The 15,393-nt window shown below is 41.3% G+C and overlaps 1 pseudogene; it reads left to right on the top strand.

Moving 5' to 3' along the window:
- The first annotated feature begins 234 nt into the window (after positions 1–234).
- LOC125081779 (probable non-functional immunoglobulin lambda variable 1-50) lies at positions 235–14,248 on the top strand (annotated as a pseudogene).
- The last annotated feature ends 1,145 nt before the right edge of the window (positions 14,249–15,393 follow it).

The raw sequence follows: 15,393 nt of genomic DNA, 5'->3' as shown, positions 1-15,393 counted from the left end.
AACACCTCAGCTTTCCCGTATAACACATCCTCACAAGAAATTATCCAGAATGAGAAAGCTGTCTTCCTGAACCCACTGAGTAGGGATTCCAGCCTTCTGGAGGACTCGACCAGAAACCCCACAGCATCTTCTTTGATATCACCATGGTTATCAAAAACTGAATTGTTTTATTTCTTGTGGGAAACACAAAGCTCATCTCTGAAGTTGGAGCTGCAGTCAATCATATGTTAACATATGTTGGAGATGTGGGCCCAGGTAGGAGAGAGAAAGGTCAGAACATTTGCTCAAGGGTCCTCACCATTAACATCACTCAGCCTTCCACCTACTCTGCCCTCCACCCTCATTGCTAGTTCATGTTAGTCTTGTACACTGAGATATAGCCAGGGGACAGGGGCCTTGGGTTGTTGTCTCATAAAGTTGTATTTCCTGCCCCCAGACATTTCTAATGTCCTACAAAACATAAGACATCTCATGACCACCGGTGCTTTTCTCTTACATCTGTCTCCCTCTCTGGTGAGGACCAGTCTCAGAGGTCCAGCACAGATCACTCTTGACACATACTCCATGAAGGCTCCCCTTCTTCTACCATCCCAGTAAGTGATATTCCAGGTCACTTCAGGGTCACTGATGAGAATCTCCACCTCATAGAACCCTGGACACAGGAGGTGCTCTCACACCTTCTTCTATGTTCTGGGTGTAGGATCAGAGTCTGACTGAAGAAGACGAATATCTGAGTTTCATACAAATAGACACTGGACAAGTGTGAAATATTTATTGAACTGATGTATTAGTGAGGAGACCAGTAAAATGGTGAAGCTTAATTAAAAAGCAGAACAAAAAATCAAAGTACGTGTAGTTCACCAGGGAAATAGGCTTTGACGAAATATGTTCTTATGTTGGAGATACACTACTGATTTTAACAAGTTTGAAATCACGTAAGAAAAAAAAAAAAAAGTCTGTCCTGCGTGGTTGGGGACATGTCTTCAGGAGGGCAAGTCAGTGCTCTGTACTTAATTCTGACCTAAAAGGAATCTGTGTAGAGACACCACCTCAGTCCTAACCCATAAACAACAAAGAGATCCATGAGCAAACTCATCCTGAAGAATCTGGGTAGAGCATATAGTATTCCCTGAGGTGATAGGAGATGACATAAGGGACACTTGGACTGGCCCTAAGGAAGGGGAGTGTGGGCAGAGGGTGGAGAGGCAGGAGCCCTGTATGATGGGCTCTGGTCCCCTGTCATACAATGGTATGTCATATCCTGGAAAGTAGAGGGCACTCGTGGCCCATTTCTCAGGATTCTGTGTTACCAGTGCTGGGACCTGCCACCTGGCAATTCTTGTCACTTCAACTGAGGTTTCACATCTGTGATCATCCCGCCCCCAGCCACACCTATTCAGGCAAAGGGACTTGACCCAAGGTCACTCAGAAAGTTGAGTAACTCATTTGCATGGATAGGCCCTCCCTCTCTCATAGAATGTAGAAGGATAGAGATTAGGGGGATCTGCTCAGCTCTGGGGCCACAGAAGGCAGGATTGCTGATGGTCTCCACTATGGTCTTGTGCCCTCTCCTCCTCACCCTCCTTACTCACTGCACAGGTGACTGGATGTGGGGACAAGATGATGGGCCCTGGGAAGACATGGGACTCTATAAACTCCTCTTCTCTACACCTTAGCATCACCCTCTCTGTGCATCTCTCCCTTGCAGGGTCCCGGGCCTAGTCTGTGCTGACTCGGACACCCTCCATGTCTGGGGTCTGGGCCAGAGGGTCACCATCTCCTACACTGGAAGCAGCTTAACATTGGTCATAGTTATGTGTACTGGTACCAACAACTCCCAGGAACAGCCTCCAGAGCCATCACCTATGATAGTAACAATCGACCCTCAGGGGTCTCTGAGCAATTCTCTGGCTCCAAATCTGGCAGCTCAGCCACCCTGACCATCACTGGGCTGAGAATGAGGCTGATTATTACTGCCATTCCTATGACAACAGTCTCAATGCTCACACAGTGACCCAAACCTTTGAGGAAGTGAGAAAAAGTCCTGCTCTACTCATAGTGATGGGATTTTCTTGTGGAGACCCTATCTTCTGTATCAACCACTGCTTCCCTTTTTGTTTGACCTAAATTGGGGTCTGAAACCCATCCCAGTGAACTTTCTTAATATGTATTCTTGCCCTTTCAATTCTGCTTCTGAAGCCTGTCCTTGTAGATGCACATCTTCTGTTTTAGGCAAACTGAACCTAAATTCCAGAATGTTGAGCCAGGTTGCTCCAGGAACAGACTCCCTGAAGATTATGCTAATGAGTGAGGGCTGCCATAGCATAATACCACAGACTGGACAGCTAAAACAAAATATCATTATTTTCTCACAGATCTGGAGGCAGAAGTCCAAGTTTAAGGTGTTGCCGGTTTTGATTTTTTTTTTTTTTTTTTTTAGGTCCTCTCCTTGGCTTGTAGATGGTCGAGTTCTTCCTGGGTCCTCACATGACCTTTCTTCTCTTCTCACATCTGAAGTCTCTACCTCTTTTATAAACACAACAGCCTGATATATTAGGGAAGCAACCTTATGAGCTGCTTTACCTTTAATAATATCCTTTAAAACCTTATCTCCAAACACCACAGTGTGGGTTAGTGTTTTTTTGAGCAGACACAGTTCAGTCAATAACAAGGGGTGAGGACAGACACCAGAATCACAGAGTCCAGCTGTGTCTGTCTTGGGATATTCAAATGTCCAGATCACTCACTGCTTTCCAGACTTGCATCTAGTGGCTCAGTTCAGAGGGTCGATCCCCATGCTCAGAGAGCTGCCTAAGGGAAGAGAGAGGACACACTAGCAAAATATATTGTGTCTCAAATTGACTTCCTACATGAGGATGAAATGTCTCTGCAATCCTATGTATCACCCACATAACAAAGCCTTTGGATGAGAGAAACTGGCCCTCCCTGGCCCACGGATCAAGAACCCCAGCTTTCAGGAAGACTGGACCAGATCACCCCACCATCTTCCCTTACAACATAGTGACCAGGAAGGGGATTGTCAGATTGGTTTTGGTAACACAGGATGTTTTTGGTTTGGACTGAACTCACTGACTAACCATGTAGCTGGGAGATTCAGGATCCAAACAGGAGAAGAAAATGATGAAAGTTTCATCAAATAGCTCCTCACCATCTGCATCCTCTTCCCTTCAGCTTGTTTTCCTTTTTTTTTCCAGAAAAATTGTATTTTATTTATTTTTATTATATTATGTTCACCTTCTTTGAAATTCAGTTTGGGATATCAAGTGTAGACTGTGGTATCTGGGGAACAAGACACAGGACTGGGTGTTCCTATCCCAAAAAACTACACATTGGCCCCCTGAGCCATCTGATGTTCCACAACCCATTCAATTTCAGGCTCACTTCCAGGAACAAAGGGCTGATCTGAAATTAAGGCAGTCTTGTGAGAGGCAGAAAGCAGAAAAAACGTTCCTCATAGGATGGTCTCCTCTTCCCAGAGGTAGGAGTAAGGTAAAGGAGTTCCCAGAAACCTCAGTAGTGGTCATTTCCTAACACACCACATCAGAGCTCCTCTCCTCCCCCAGTCCCTCTGTCAGGTGAGGACCAGGCTCAGGGGCCAGCACAGAAACCACTCATTTTGTCCACACTCTCCATGAAGACCTCCACCTGTTCCCAGTGTCCATAGGTCACCTCTTTTTCAGTGCTGAGTGTCCCAGCCTCATAGGATCCTTGCCACAGGGAGTGAAATCAGTCTGTCTGACTCTGATTCCACCCACCATGACTTTGCCCCTCTGGGACAAAAAGCCAACTATTAAGAGTCATAGGTGAATTCTCTAGGTTTTTCCCCACCTTAGGCTCTCCATATCAAGTGTCATTCCATAATGTTCTTTTTCTATTAATGTTATGTTATAATGTTAAGTCCTGTGTCATTTCTTTTTCAAAGTTCTAGTCTCTTTATATTCTCAACCCCTTTCTACCAATCAGATCACGAACCCAAACAATCACCTCCTGGCTATTGCCACAATGCAAGCATGTGTGGGATAGATTTCAGGAAAAAAATTACTTCTTAGGAATGACCCCAGGACCTAAGAAAAGTCATTCTTAGCTGAAATATATCAGACTCAGACACAACAATGTGACTAGACTGGATAGAAGAAACCCCTGAGACATTTCAGTGAATATCCTCCAACTGTGCCAGACTGTAATTTTCAATATATTGCACACATGACTGTCATATAAATAGATATCAGTACAGGTCACAAAATTTGCCTCCTATTTTTCTGATGAAGCAAAAAAAAGGTAATAGATTTTAAATAACACTTTAAAAATACAGTAATTAGATTCCACAAAGATATGACAACAACAACAACAAAAGACACCTCTCTGTTGGAGATGACTTGTTTCATGTTTTAAAGTGCAATATATTATGAACTTTGGATTTATATTTCCCTGTTAAAAAATGTTAGCTTGATTTCATGTGAAATGTTAAAGGTGACCATCTAGACATTAGAATGTCCCATATTAGGATTCCCATCTGATCTTCTATAAAGCGAATCTATTTTCCTTCCATCCACATGCACCCTAGCCTTCCCTGCTCCCCCTCTGCCGTATGGCTCTGCCCTATCATCCTTTCCAGGAGCCTTCACAGGTCACACTGAATCAGTGAGCAAGCCCACTGACCTGGCCAACCAAAGCCCACCTTCATGGGCTCCTCAGGCTCTTCCCTCCCTCAGTCTCCTGTTTATGAATGCTCATACCCTTGTTCCTGGGATTCCTCTTCCCCTGGGTCATGATATTCATCTCTGTCTCCCTCTATTTATACCCACCAAATGGATTCTTCACATAAACCCAAGGGATCTTTGAGTTATGCCCTTGTCCCCTCAGCTCTCCTGCTGTCTCAGATTCCCTTCTCCTGGAATCCCACCTGGCTCCATCCCCTGATCCATGGGTGCAGCAGTGCAGTGTCTTGTCTCTCTGCATCCAGTAGTGAAGCTGAGGTAGAGAGGTCCTTATTTGCCTCCCACCTCATGCTTCTTCTTCAGGGGTAGCTCTATGAGGCAGGGGTGAGGCTTTCAGGCTCAGACTGGCCTTTCACTGACAACCACTGCACCCAGTACAAGACAGGGGCCCAATAAATAGCTACCATTGGAGACATGCCTCTCACCACACAGGCTGCATGATGCTTGGCCAGGATAAGTGCCTGAATGGGGGAGAGTCAGCTGTGTATGTACTCCTCTCTCTGCCCTTAGCCTGAGACCTGGGGGATACCCACAAGTGTGAGACCTCCTCTGGGAAGAAAGAACATGGGCAATCTCACTTTGTATGTGACACTCAGTGCAGCCAAACAATTCCCTGTCTATTACAGTGGCAGGAAACAGAGGGGAAAAAACACAAATCCAACCTCTGCATCTTCCTGAGGGCTCACTGAGGAGTGGGACCTTGGGCTCTCAGTTCCTCTGGATCAGAGAGTTAGAGGCCTCCACCTTCATTCCCTTCCTCCAAAGCTGTACAGAAACCATTCAGAGAACAAAAGCTGTTGAGAGCAAAACCAAGCCTGTCCCCTGGCAGGGGTGGTGCAATTCTACATTAGGCAAAGACATTTGAGAATCACTGCAACAGGTCCCTCCCCCAAAAGATCAGCAAGAACATCCAGACAAGACCAAGTTCACTGATCAGTGAGAACCATGGGAACTCCAGAGCTAGGGGAATGCAGCACATAGAATTCATGGCTTTTCCCACATGAATCTTTAGTCTTTCAAAGTTAATTTCTTTTTATTTTATTTTTTTCTTATTCTATTTTTAGAAATTTTTCCTCTTTCATATTTTAACCTTTTTAAATGATTTTATCTTGTCAATAGCTTTTTAAAAATCCTTCCTAATTTACATTGTTATAGTCATATTCTATCCCTTCATTGTATTTAACCTTATTTTTGTAACATATAACTTTTTTCTTTCTCTAAAATGTTGGGATACAGTTTCTTGTAACAGATCAAAATATACACTAAATCTAGCATATGGCTTTGTTCTAGTCTCCCAACCTGATCACATTCTCTCCTTTTCCCCCCTTTTTACATTTTTCAGTCAACTTGTCTTAAATTCCTTTTTTGAGTCTTCTTAAATTTTCATATTTACAGTCAGATTCCATCCCTTCATCATGGTATTTTTTGTATATATATATATATATATATATATATATATATATATATATATATATGTTATTTTATTCTTTCTTTAATATTTGGGGAGGCAGTTTCTACTAACAGAACAAAATACACCAAATCAAGTGTGTGGTTATATATATAATACACACACACACACACACACACACACACACACACAATGCATGTACACACACACACATTTCTTCTTCTTCTTCTTCTTCTTCTTCTTCTTCTTCTTCTTCTTCTTCTTCTTCGTCTTCTTCTTCTTCTACTTCTTCCTCTTCTTCTTCTTTATCCTATCTTCTATCCCCAGTTTTGGATCTCTTCTGATTTGGTTAGTGTATATTTTTTCTGGGGTCTTTTCCATCCATTTTGTATTTTGTATCTATCATTTATCTAATTCTTATCTGGTTAAAATGACAAGGCAGAAAAACTCACCTTGAAAAAAAGAACAAGAGACAGTGCAATTAGTTAGGGAACAAATCTATATGGACATTAGTAAGATGTCAGAACCAGAGTGCAGAATGACCACTATCAAGAAGCTAGCCGGGCTTGAAAAAAAGCATAGATGATACCAGACAATCCCTTCCTGGGGAAATAAAAGAGCTAAAATCTAACCAAGTTGAAATTTTTAAAAAAGCTATTAATGAGGTGTAATAAAAAATGGAGGCTCTTACTGCAGGGATAAACGAAGCAGAAAGAGAAACAGTGATATAAAAGACCAAATGATGGAGAATAAAGAAGCTAAAAAGAGAGAGAGAGAGAGCGAAAGAGAGATAAACAACTACTCAACCACAAGGGGATAATTTGAGAGATAAGTGATACCATAAGATGAAACAATATTAGAATAATGGGGATCTCAGAAGAAGAAGAATGGAGACAGAGAGGGACCCAGGGTATATTGGAGCAAGTTATACTAGAAATTCTCTGATTTGGGGAAGGAAAAAATCATCAAAATCCAGGAGGGACACAGAACCCTCCTCAAAATCAATAAAAATAGGTCAACACCCCACCATTTAATAGTAAAACTTACAAATGTCAGTGACAAAGAGAAAATCCTGAAAGTAGCTCTGAATAAGAGGTTTGTAATATACAATGGTAAAAATATTAGATTGTCAGCAGACCTATCCATGGAGACCTGGCAGGCCAGAAAGGATTGGCATGGTATATTCAGAGCACTAAATGAGAAAAATGTGCAGCCAAGAATAGTATATACAGCTAGGCTGTCATCAAAAATAGAAAGAGAGATTAAAAAGTTTCCAGGAAAAGCAAAAACTAAAATAATTTCTAAACACCAAACCAGCCCTAAAGGAAATATTGGAAGGGGTCCTCTAAACAAAGAGAGAGCCTAAAAGTAACCAAACAGAAAGGAACAGAGACAATATACAGTAGCAATCTACAATACAATAGCACTAAATTCATACATTTCAATAGATACTCTGAATTTAAGTGGACTAAATGCCACAATCAAAAAACACAGTGTAAAAGAATGGATTAAAAAACAATATGCTAAAAAAAAAATAAAAATAAAAAATAAAAAAAAAAAAAAACAATATGCTTGGGACGCCTGGGTGGCTCAGTTGGTTGGATGACTGCCTTCGGCTCAGGTCATGATCCTGGAGTCCCAGGATCGAGTCCCGCATCGGGCTCCCGGCTCCGCGGGGAGTCCGCTTCTCTCTCTGACCTTCTCCTCGCTCATGCTCTCTCTCACTGTCTCTCTCTCAAATAAATAAATAAAATCTTTAAAAAAAAATATGCTGTCTTCAAGAAACTCAAACACAAAGACACCTCCAGATTTAAAGTGAGGGAATGGAAAACAATTTACCATGGTAATGGACACCAAAGGAATGCTAGGGTGACAATCTTTAAATCATGCAAATTAGATTTTAAGACAAAGACCATATTAAGAGATGAGAAAGGACACTATATCATACTTAAAGTGTTTGTCCAATAATAAGATCTAACAACTTTAAATATCAATGCCTCTAACACAGAATCAGCCAATTTTATAAACCAATTAATAACAAAGTCAAAGAAACTCAAAGACAAAAATGCAATAATAGTAGGGGATGTTAAGACCCCTTGATGAAATGGACAGATTATCTAAGCAAAAGATCAACAAGGAAAGAAAGGTTTTAAATGATACACTGGACCAGATGGACATCACAAATATATTTGGGTTTCCGTAGTGTAGTGGTTATCACGTTCGCCTGACAAATATATTTTGAATATTCCATCCCAAACAAGAGAATACACATTCTTCTCTAGTGCACGTGGAACATTCTCAAGAATAGATCAAACCCTGAGTCACAAATCAGGTCTCAACCTGTACCAAAAGATTGGGATCATTTTCTGTATGTTTTCAGACCACAATACTTTGCAACCAGAACTCAACCACAATAGTAAAGTTGGAAAGAACTCAAATACATGGAGGCTAAAGAGCATACTACTAAGGAATGAATGGGTCAACCAGGAAATTAAAGAATAATTTAAAAATTCCATGGCAACAAATGAAAATGAAAACACAACTGTTCAATATCTTTGGGATACAGTGAAAGCAGTCCTGAGAGGAAATTTTGTAACAATAGAAGACTTTCCCAGGAAACAAGAAAGTTCTCTAATACACAACCCATCCCTACACCTAGTGGAACTGGTGACACAATAACAAATACAGCTGAAACCCAGCAGGAGAAGAGAAATAATAAAGATCAGAGCAGAAATTAATGAAATAGAAACCAAAAGAACAGAAAAACAGAGTAACAAAAGTGGGAGCTGGTTCTTTGAAAGAATTAATAAGATTTATAGACCCCTGGCAAAACTTATCAAAAAGATGAGAGAGAGAGAGAGAGAGAGAACCCAAATTAATAAAATCATGAATGAAAGAGGAGATATCAAACCAACACCAACGAAATGCAAACAATTATAAGAACATATGATGAGCAACTATGCATCAGCAAATTTGACAATCTGGAAGACATGGATGCATTCCTAGAGATGTATAAACTACCAAAACTGAACCAGGAAGAAATAGAAAACCTGAACAGACCCATAACCAGTAAGGAGATTGAAGCAGTCTCACAAATCTCCCAAAAAACAAAAACCCAGGGCCAGACCTCTTCCCAGGGAAATTCTACCAAACATTTAAAGAAGAATTAAGACCTGTGCTTCAGAAACTGTTTCAAAAAATAGAAATGGAAGGAAAACTGCAAACCCATTTTATGAGGTCAGCGTTACCTTGATCCCAGAACCAGGCGAAGATCCAATCAAAAAGGAGAATTACAGACCAATACTCTTGATAAACACAAGTGTAAAAATCCTCACCAAAATACTAGCTAATAAGATCCAACAGTACATTAAAAGGATTATTCACCACGACCAAGTGGAATTTACTCCTGGGCTGCAAGGTTGGTTCAATATCCACAAATCAATCAAAGTGATACAATGCATTAATAAAAGAAAGCACAAGAACCATATGATATGCTCAAAAGAAGCTGAAAAAGCATTTGAGAAAGTATAGATAACATCCACAGGAGTTTATAGATAAACTCCACAGTGTAGGGATAGAGGGTACATACCTTAATATTATAGAAGCCATATATGAAAACCCAGAGCAAATACCATTCTGAATGGGGAAAAACTGAGAGATTTTCCCCTGAGGTCAGGAAAATGGCAGGGCTGTCCACTATCACCACTGCTATTCAACATAATGCTAGAAGTCCTAGTCTCAGCAATCAGACAACAAAAAGAAATAAAAGGCATCCGAAATGGCAAAGAGGAAGTCAATTTCTTACTCTTTCCAGATGATATGATACTTTATGTAGAAAACCCAAAAGATACTCCTCCAAAACTGCTAGAACTCATGTATGAATTCAGTTGATAGGATATAAAATCAATGTGCAGAAATCAGTTGCATTTTTATACACCAACAACAAGACAGAAGAAAGAGAAATTAAGGAGTCAATCTCATCTACAGTTGCACCAAAAACCATAAGATACCTAGGAATAAACCTAGCCAAGAGGCAAAGAATCTTTACTCAGAAAACTATAAAGTACTCATGAAAGAAATTGAGGAAAATGCAAAGAAATGGAAATGAATTGCATGAATTAGAAGAACAAATATTGTTAAAATTTCTATTCTACCTCGAGCAAGTTACACATTTAATAAAATTCCTATCAAAATAACATCAATGTTTTTCAAAGAAATGGAGCAAATAATTATAAAATTTATATGGACCAGAAAAGACCCATATATTCAGATGAATGTTGAAAAGGGAAACCAAAGTTGGTGGCATCACAATTCCAGACATCAAGCTCTATTACAAAGCTGTAATTATCAAGACAGTATGGTACTGGCACAAAAGCAGACACATAGACCAATGGAACAGAATAGAGAACCCAGAAATAGACCCTCAACTCTATGTTCAAGTAATCTTTGACAATGCAGGAAAGAATCTCCAGTGGAAATAAAGACAGTCTTTCCAACAAATGGTGTTTCAACAAATGGTGCTTTGGACACCATTTGTTGGTCACATGAGGAAGAATGAAATTGGACAGTTACATGCAGAAGAATGAAACTGGACGATTTCCTTACACCTCACACAAAAATAGACTCAAAATGGATGGAAGACCACAGTGTGAGACAGGAATCCATCAAAATATTTGAGGAGAACAGGACCTCTTTTTCCTCCAATGCAACCTCTTTGACCACGTCTACAGCAAATTCTTCCTAGAAACATCACCAAAGGCGAGGGAACAAGGGCAACAGTGAACTATTGGGGCTTCATCAAGATCAAAAGCTTTTGCACAGCAAAGGAAACAGTCAATAAAACCAAAAGACAACACACATAATGGGAGAAGATATTTGCAAATGACATATCAGATAAAGGGCTTGTATCCAAAATCTATTAAAATCTTATCAAACTCAAGTACCCAAAGAACAAATAATCTAATCCAGAAATGGGCAAGAAGACATGAAATGGCATTTCTGAAAAGAAGATTACCAAATTGCCAACAGACACATTAAAAAGTGCTCAACATCACTCAGCATAAGGGAAATACAAAGCAAAACCAAAATGAGATATTACCTCACACCAGTCAGAATGGTAAAATTAACCAGTCAGAGAACAAGAGGTATTGGTTAAAATGCAAAGAATTGTGAATCCTCCTACATTTTTGGTGGGGATGAAAGCTGATGTAACAACTGTGTAAAACAGTATGGCTGTTCCCCAACAAGTTGAAAATAGAGCTACTCTATGACCTGGCAATTGCACTACTGACCATTTACCATAAAGATACAAATGCAGTGATCTGAAGGGGCATGTGCAGCCCAAAGCTTATAGCAGCAATGTCCACAATAGCCAAACTATGGAAAGAATCTAGATGTCCATCAAAAGATGAATGAATAAAGAAGATCTCTCTCTCTCTTTTCACACACACACACACACACACATACACACACACACAAACACACACTCAAATACTATGCAGCCAACAAAAAGGAAATCTTGCCATTCACAATTACATGGATGGAACTGGAGGGTATTATGCCCAGGGAAATAAGTCAATCAGAGAAAGGTGATTACTATATAATCTCTCTGATATGAGGAATCTGAGAGGCCAGGCAGGGGTTCATGGGGGGAAAGGAGGGAAAAATTAAACAAGATGGACCAGGGAGGGAGACAAACCATAAAAGACTTAATCTCAGGAAACAAACTGAGATCTGCTGGAAAGGTTATGGAGGGTAAAGGCAGCTGGATGATGGATATTGGGGAGGGTATGTGCTATGGTGAGTGCTGTGAATTGTGTAATACTGATGATTCACAGACCTGTACCCCTATAACAAGTAATTCATTATATGCTAATATAAAATTTTAAAAAAAGACTCTTCATCTTCAAAGAGGAAGCAGACCAAGAAAACTCAAGGTGCATATATATTTGGAAAAAGCAGTTACTACTAATAATGAACAACACTGCACAAAATGCTTACTATGTGATTTAAAATAAAAAATTGTCAGGGCGCCTGGGTGGCTCAGTGGGTTAAAGCCTCTGCCTTCAGCTCAGGTCATGATCCCAGGGTCCTGGGATTGAGCCCCACATAGGGCTCTCTGCTCTGCAGGGAGCCTGCTTCCTCCTCCTCTCTCTCTGCCTGCCTCTCTGCCTATATGTGATCTCTGTCTGTCAAATAAATAAATAAAATCTTTAAAAAAATTGTCATAAAAAACAAAGCTTTCAAATAAAGGTTATTTCAAAAGACAACATTATTCTAAGGCAAAATTATGATAGAACATAGCATTTTTTCAGTTAAATTCATGGAGTGATTTTGTAGAAGTAATAATCCTAGATTTTCACTAAAAAATGTAAAAGTGTTGATGCATTTAAAATCTCAAAGTAGTACAATTATAGTGTTACACACTCACACACTGACAGTTTGTTCTTTTCACCCGAAACAATTCCCCTAAGTAAAATCAGTTAAGACTCTGGTACATAGAAATCTAGAATTTCTCTAGTGAAAAAAACATATGTTTATGAAATTTTGGGAAATGGGATCAATGGTTTTATGATTTCTCTTTTGTTTTGCTTTCTTTTTTTTAGTAAAATCTATCTTCCTGACAAAGTCATGATGTAATATGGGCATATATTCATACACAAGCATGTAAATCAACTTCATTGTCAAGTAGCCCCCACACCACTCAGGATGAACAGTACTTTTTTCACATCGTCTATTTGGCATGTGGATCCTAACAGCCACGTCTTCTCAATATGCTGGGAATAGACCCCACTCAAGAGATTCAGAGTTTCAAGTAAAATGCTGCAGAAATGCTATTTATCCTGGCTGCCTGTAGACAAGTGTCCTGTGCTGGCAGAAGTGATTCCTAAGAGTGAGTGACTGTGTTAAAAATGATGTGGACAATGGTATTGCTCAAGTGCATGGGTCATTGACAGACCATAAAGATTCACTCAGTTTCACTGACTGGGGATGATCACCTGGGATCATCCCTTGTCCTTCCATCCCTAGAGAGAAGATCCCTCTATCTTCAGTCCTGGTGATGGAGGTGTCCACAGGAAGGGGGAGCCATGGTCACAAGGATCTTACATGAGATAAGAGAATGTGGCATCCTACACAGAAATAACCATGTGTCTACCAGGATCCATCACTGCTCTGGACTTGACCCTGATCTAAGTAGAGTTTGTGTAGAGACACCACCTCAGTCTTGGCCCAAGAGCACCCAAGGGAGCCATACACAGACGTACCCTGAAGAGTCTGAACGGAGCAGAAATCTACCCTGAGGGGATGAGAGGTGACATAAAGGCACATATGAGATGGCTATAATACCGGGAACAGTGCACAGAACAGTGGGGAGTCAGGAGCTGTCTCTGAAGGGGTCTGGTCACCATGTCACAAAATGGTGTGTCTGGGAATGGACCCCAGGTGGCACTTGGGCTTATTTCTGAAATTTCAAGGATGATCATAGCTGGAAGCTACCACCTACCACTCCCTGTTCCCTCTTTTCAGGGCTAACACCTCGGACTTCCACACCCCCTGTCCCTACACAGCCATTCTACTGCCCACAGCCCTGGCATTTTTAGGTAGAGGAACCTGACCCAGGGTCAGTGAGTGGTCTGATAGCTGGGAGTCTCATTTTCATGGATAAGCCCTTCTTTTCTCAGAGAATAAAGAAGGGAAGGGAGATATCTGGGGACACATTATACTGGTATGGGGTCACAGAAGACAGGATTGGTGATGTCATTCACCATGGCCTGGTTCTCTCTCTTCCTATCCTTCCTCACTCACTGAAAAGGTGGCTGGGTATGAGTCAAGGAAGGAAGTCCCGGGAGGACTTGTCAGGCCTTGCTTCCTTCCCTTGTCTCTAGACCCCAGAATCACCCTCTCTGTGTCTCCTGTCCTTCCAGGGTCCTGGGCCCAGTCTGTGATGACTCAGATGCCCTCTGTGTCTGGTCCCTTGAGCTAGGGAATCACCAACTCCCACACTGAAAGCAGCTCCAACATTGGCATTTATGGTGTGAACAGGTACCAACAACTCCCAGGCATAGCCCCCAAACGCCTCATTTATGGCAATAGCAGTTGACCCTTTGAGGTCCCCAATCAATCCTCTGGCTCCAATTCTGGTATCTCAGGCTCCCTGACTATCTCTGGACTACATGCTGAACATAAGGCTGAATATTATTGCTGAGCACGCCATGACAGTCTCAGTGCTACCCGGTGCTGCAGACTTGTGTGGAAGTGTGTTTCCACAGCAAGTGAGACTCCCTGTGCAGCCACAAATTCTTGGTCAAGTCAGCTTCTTCCTTTGTTTCTTGGCCTAGAATGAGATCTGAGACCCACCTCAGATTTTTTTCTACAAATCTGTCCTCACTCTCTTAAACTATGCCTCCCAAACCTGTCATTTATAGCAACATGTTGTGGGATTTTATCAAAATGAGCTGAAATTCCTGTTTCCAGGAGCAAGCATTTCAGGGAGCAGAGTACATGATGCATAAAGGAAGAAGCAGGCACACAGAATCCATCTGTGTCTGTGCCAAGACATAACAGGAGCCTCCAATATGTTTCCTGATACCAAGAGGCCCCAAATAGGCCTCCAAATTCTCACCTGTTAAATGGTTAAACCTTTGAAGATACTGATAAATTCTCTGGCTCCATGTATGGCAACTCTGGCTCCCTGACCTTCCCTGGCCTGAGGACAAGAGGGTGAGGTGACTCATATGCCCCCTCCTGTCACAGCATCTCAGTGCTCACACAGAGACGCCAGGCTGTCAGAACTGAATTCCAAACCACTCTCTCATCTGCCAGGAGGGGAGTTCCAGCAGCTGCTCAGGCTCAGCCTGTGGCTTCTGTTTCTGATGTTCCAGCTGCTGCCACATGGCCCCAAGTCAATGCAGGGGAATTAGCCTGAAATGAGGGCTCCTCCTTACCTTCTGTTCCTAAGTTACTCACAGCAGCCTCTTCCTGAACAAACTGTCTCAAAGGACACAGAAAGATGATCTCTTCCATCAGATTGGGACACAGAACCACTTTTCAATGAAGTTCATGGAGTAGGCAGTGGCAAGTCCACTGTGTTCATCTCCCACCTGACCTCTGAGAAATCCAGGTTCTCCATCGTTGGTCATTTACATATTTCTAGAAGTTTCCAGAGCTATGCTAACCTCAGCCCTTAACACAAATGCCTGTTGTTTGTGCTCATTGCAGTTTTCTTCTATCACTGCTGAACCAGCA

This window comes from Lutra lutra, chromosome 12, assembly GCF_902655055.1.
Source record: "Lutra lutra chromosome 12, mLutLut1.2, whole genome shotgun sequence".
Classification (NCBI taxonomy): Eukaryota; Metazoa; Chordata; class Mammalia; order Carnivora; family Mustelidae; genus Lutra; species Lutra lutra.
This window is presented reverse-complemented; position numbering and strand designations above follow the sequence as displayed.